The sequence below is a fragment of the Hypanus sabinus genome, chromosome 12, assembly GCF_030144855.1.
Source record: "Hypanus sabinus isolate sHypSab1 chromosome 12, sHypSab1.hap1, whole genome shotgun sequence".
Lineage (NCBI taxonomy): Eukaryota > Metazoa > Chordata > Chondrichthyes > Myliobatiformes > Dasyatidae > Hypanus > Hypanus sabinus.
Window position 1 is genome coordinate 110,599,512 of NC_082717.1, and position 6,000 is coordinate 110,605,511.

Sequence of the window (6,000 nt, forward strand, 5' to 3'; positions counted from 1 at the left end):
GGTGCAACAAAGCTCGTTCAGTGTCCAAAACTGCGTGTCTCGTGCTGTGTCTGTCTGTCTCCCAGCGGATTTGGTTTTTATCTCCACATGTTGGACACCGGCTGTCCATCAATCTGCTCCGCCCTCCTCTATCTGCAGGAAGTTGAACAAGCAGGCAAGTGACCGTGGGGAAAGGTAAACAATTTGCAGAGAAACCATAACATCATTCTTTCGAGCAGTTTCTGTCTCTCTCACTCATTGTGCTGGACGTCTCCCTCTCTGTCTGTTAATAGCAGCACAGTTCATAGGGTCTATTCTGGACCCCGTTACAAACGAGGGTTACCCAAGACACCCCCTTCCTTTTAAGAAATTTTTACGAAGGAAAATTTTTAGGTTGAATGTGTATTACAGAGTTTGAAACAATACATAGGTAATCGTCAGATAACAGAGTAAGTCGGGCACAATTTCGAACTTAACATCTAGATAAACAGACGGCTGTAATGTTGTCAGTACCTTTGACAGGTCTAATTTCTAGGTCATATTCTTGCAATAGTTCAACAACCTTCTGATCTTATTTTTCATATTAGTCAGAAATACTAACGGGTATCTATGTAAACTATCAGTGGTTTCTGGGCAGGAGAAAAATAAACTTCGAAATGTTGTAACGCCAGAATAAGTGATATTAACTCTTTTTTCACAGTGGAATAATTTTCCTGGTGTACATTAAATTTCTTGGAGAAATAAGCCACAGGGTGCTCAATGTCATCCACATCTTTTTGTAGCAATACTGCTCCAGCAGCCTCTTCACTAGCATCTGTTGCTATAGAGAATGGTTTTGAAGAATCAGGTGCTTTGAGCACGGGATAGCACAATATAGTTTTCAGTCGCCCAAACGCCTCCTGGCAAAGGTCAGTCCATACAAATCTCTGGCGCTTCCCCAGGAGTTTTGTAAGGGGGAGAGCGATATCTGAAAAGTTTTTACAGAACTTTCGGTAATACCCCACCATTCCTAAAAGCCTTCTCAAAACTTTCTCAGGATGAGGCTTTTCATTCCACGACGAAGGAGATGTCTTCCTTTTTTAAACAAAGGGGCTTCCCTTCTTCCACCATCAACTCTGCTCTCAAACGCATCTCTCCCATTTTCCGCACATCTGCACTCACCCCATCCGCCTGCCACCCCACTCGGGATAGGTTTTCCCTTGTCCTCACCTACCACCCCACCAGCCTCCAGGTCCTCCGTAACTTCTGCCACCTGCAACGGGATTCCACTACCAAGCACATCTTTCCCTGCTCCCCTCTTTCTGCTTTCCGCAGGGATCGCTCCCTACGCGACTCCCTTGTCCACACGTCCCCCTCCCCATCCCTTCCCCCGATCTCCCTCCTGGAAGTTATCCTTGTAAGCGGAACAAATGCTACACCCGCCCTTACACTTCCTCCCGCACCACCATACAGGGCCCCAGACAGTCCTTCCAGGTGAGGCAACCCTTCACCTGTGAGTCGGCTGGTGTGATATACTACGTCCGGTGATCCAAGTGTGGCCTTTTATATATTGGCGAGACCCGACGCAGACTGGGAGACCGTTTCGCTGAACACCTATGCTCGGTCCGTCAGAGAAAGCAGGATCTCCCAGTGGTCACACATTTTAATTCCGGGTCCCATTCCCATTTTGATATGTCTATCCACGGCTTCCTCTACTGCTAAAATGAATCCAAACTCAGGTTGGAGGAACAACACCTTATATACCGGCTGGGTAGCCTCCAACCTGATGGCATGAACATTGACTTCTCTAACTTCTGCTAATGCCCCTCCACCCCGTCTTACCCCAACTCTGACATATTTAGTTGTTTGTTTGTTCGTTTGTTTGCTTTTTTCTTTCTCTCTGCCCATCACTCTGCCTGTTCTCCATCTACCTCTGGTGCTTCCCCCCTCCCCCTTTCTTTTTCCCGAGGCCACCCGTCTCATGATCCTATCCCTTCTCCAGCTCTGTATCACTTTCGCCAATCACCTTTCCAGCTCTTATCTTCATCCCACCCCCTCCGGTCTTCTCCTATCATTTCGCATTTCCGACTCCCCCACTACTTCCAAATCTCTTACTATCTTTCCTTTCAGTCCTGTTGAAGGGTCTCTGCCCGAAACGTCGACAGTGCTTCTCCTTATAGATGCTGTCTGGCTTGCTGTGTTCCACCAGCATTTTGTGTGTATTGCCAAAACTTTCTTGTTAGTCGGAACGGGAACCTCAACAATAGCCTGTACCTTGGCTTGTACAGGAGCCAGTTGCCCCTGGCTTACCACATACCCAAGACAGTAGCGTGGCCGAGCTCAATTTTAGCGAGGTTCACTGTTAGATTGGCCTCAGACAGCCGTTCAAACAATTGTTCGACGGCCACAATGTGCTCTTCCCACGTGTCGCTCCAGACCACTAAGTCGTCGATATAAGCCCCTGTGTTTTCTAAACCTCTAATTACCGAGGCAATCATCCTTTGAAATGTTCCAGAAACATTTTTTCATTCCGAAAGGTAGAACGTTATATTTTTACAGCCCCGAAGGTGTGACAAATGCTGAGATTTCACTAGCCATTTCAGTCAAAGGAACACACCAATATCCTTTCAGCTAGTCAATTATTGTAAGGTACTTAGCCTTTCCCACTTTATCGATACAATCATCAACTCTCGGGATAGGATAAGCATTTGTCTTTGTGATGGCATTGATTTTCCTGTAGTCGATACAGAATCTCATACTACCGTCTGGTTTGGGTGCAAGAACACAATGCGCCGCCCAGTCTGAGGTAGATCGCCTAATGATACCGGCTGCTAGCAAGTATTCAATTTCTTTTTCCACCAGCTTGCTTTTATCTGTCCTTTCTGTAGGGATGCTGTTTAATGGGCTGGGCTGAATTTACAATGACATCATGCACTGCAATCGTGCACCGTCTCAAAACATCTGGAAATTAATCTTTATGCCTGTTTATTAACTCTGTCAGTTGTGTTTTCTGTGCAGGCTCCAAATGACAGACTTTATCAGTAAGGTCGGTCAAAATAACGGAATTCTCCGGTCTGGTTGACACTATATTTAGCCTATTAAAATGTTCTTGCTTCACATTATCAGATTCCACGACCTCATTTGTTTCCATGACAGTACTGATTAGCACCATCTCAGGGTCATAATATGGTCTGAGCGTATTTACGTGAACTAGCTGATTAGTCTTTCTCCTATGAGGAGTTTCGATAACATAGTTCAAAGAGTCATTCTTTTTAATCACTTCGCAGGGTCACTGAAATCTCGCGTGGAGGGGGTTGGTCACTAAGGGAAACAAAACCAGGACTTTATCTCCAACTTCAAACACCTGTTGCCGTGCTTTCTTATCATACCAATGCTTCATTTGACTTGGGAGTCTTGAATTTTTTTCCTTGCAAGGTCACATACCCTACTAAGTCTCTCGCGGAATTTCAGAGCAAAATCTATCATACTGACACACACTGTTGGGTTAGCCAATGCTCTCTGAGTAAGGTCAAAGGCCCTTGGGCCTATGGCGGAAAACGAGCTCAAACGGACTAAACCCCAGTGATTCCTGAATAGTGTCCCTCACGGCAAAAAGTAATAGGAGCAATCCCTCATCCCAGTCCCTGCCATTCTCCCGACAGTAGGCTTTAATCATGGTTTTTAAAGTTGAATGAAACCGCTCCAGAGCCCCTTGAGACTCTAGGTTGTAGGCAGATAACACAATTTGTTTAGCCCCAAGCTCAGAAACTATTCGCTGGAATGTGTCTGACGTGAAGTTACTCCGCTGATCCGATTGCATCTCTTTAGGTAAACCTACCAGTGTGAAAAACTTGACGAGGTCCTTTACCACAGCTTTTGCTTTGATGCTTCCAAGAGACACAGCCTCCGGGAACCTAGATGCAGCACACATAACAATTAGCACATATGATACCCTGATGCAGTCTTTGGTAACGGGCCTACACAGTCCACTATGACTCGGGACAATGGTTTACCAAAAGAAGGTAACGGACGAAGTTGCGCTTTTGGGGTGGCCTGGTTAGGTTTTCCCACCACCTGGCAGGTATGACACACTCTGCAATGGTTGACAATACCTCTCCTCATGTTAGGTCAATAAAATTTCTTCATAATCCTGTGTACTGTTTTCTTTACTCCAAAATGCCTTCAAAGGCATTTTGAGTGCCAAATTTAAAATTTCGACCCTGTAAGCTTTTGGAACTAGTACCTGAAATCCCTCTATAAATTCATTCCTCGATAACGACAAGTCTTTCCCTTCCTCCTTACTCTCCTCAGCCTTACTATCCTCTAAGTCATGCTGTTACAGGGACGGTAGGAAAGTCTCGGTCAAATCAATATTAGTGTCAGCAGCGTTTTTCGACATGCTTCTTGTTGCTGCGTCGGCGGGACTAACTTTGGATTTTACGGGCTGGTCCTCAGCAGCAACAGTTAGCAGTTAGCAGTGCAGTTAGCTGCACTGCTGGTTACACGTCTCCACCTGCAAGGTCGTTACCGAGTAAAACATCGACATTGTCAATCGGCAGTTTAGATCGCATCCCTGTTGTGACTGGTCCGGAAACAAGTTGCATTTCAGAATTATTTTATGCAAAGGTACGGCCTCAGTCCCTTTTCCAAAACCTTGGATAACATTCACTTCACCAGTCTCTGTCTCAGTACCAAATTCCAACCCACTCCTTCAAATTAATGACTGAAAAGCTCCAGTATCTCTCCAAATTCTCACTGGAACCGGGGTTGACCCCTCCTTTAGAGACACAAACCCATTCGAAATAAAGCTCTCGCATCCTTCTTGAACTCGGCCTGGCCGCTACTTTCTCAGTGGTATTTATCCCGGCAGGACACAGGCAGTTGGGGTTTTCCCTTTTCCTTTTCCCTTGTCTCTTTTCGGAGCAAAACACCTAGACGCCACGTGACCGGGCTTCCCACAATTAAAACACATTAAACTAGGGAATTTTCCTCCCGACTGTTTCTCTTTCTCCTTGCCATTTTCGCTAGTCCCCGGCTTACTTTCTGGCTTAGTCGGTGGGCTATCTCTGCCATCTTTCTGGTAGTTCTTGCTCGGGAAAAAAACTTTACCTTGTGGTTCAAAGCATACTCGTCTGCTAACTTAGCATATTCTGACCGGGTGTCTGCCGCTTTCTCATCCAAGTACGTCCTCATACCATCAGGGACACAATTTCTAAACTGTTCAATCAGCATCAACTGCGTCAGTTTGTCACTATCCCCCTTTGCCCCTTTCGAGGTACACCAGCGATCAAAGTACATCTGCAACTCACGGGCAAACTCTAGGTACGTGCGGTCCCACGGCTTCCTCAAATTTCGGAACCTTTACCTGCATGCCTCCGGAACCAACTCGTAAACTTTAAGTATAGCCCCTTTTACTTCATCATAATTCCTTGCGTCTTCCGTAGACAACGCCGAATAAGCTCGCTGAGCCTTCCCCTTAAGTACCCTTTGTTAGAAAACAGTCCACTTCTCTCTCGGCCAGTTCTGATTCATGGTGATCTTTTCAAAGTGTAGAAAGCAGGTTACCCAAAGGGGTCGTGCACTCTTCCACCATTTTCTCGCAGATTTTTCATCGGCAGCTGAGAGATTTATAATTTCCCGAGGGCTCTACGGTAATTCAGTACGTCGACGACTTCCCACTGGCAAGACAGTCAGAAACAGCAAATGGCAAATGAGCAGGACACCAATACACTTCTGCACTGCGCCAAAAGGAAAGTGAAATTTGCCTAACGGAAAGTGAAATTTCTGGGAACCCTTTTGAGCGCAACTGAAAGGCAGCTCACTCCTGAAAGGGTAACCCCGATCCTCGCGACCCCCCCCCCTTCCCACTACGCCGAAAGCCATGCACGCTTTCCTTGGCCTAGTTAATTTTTGTAGACCGTGGTTTCCCAATGTTGCTCTCTATACTAGACGTTTGAGCTTCCAGTACACTGAAAGGGCCTTTGGCACAGAAACAGAAACAGGCCTTTGCGGAATTGAAGCAATCACTCTCGAGGGTGCCCG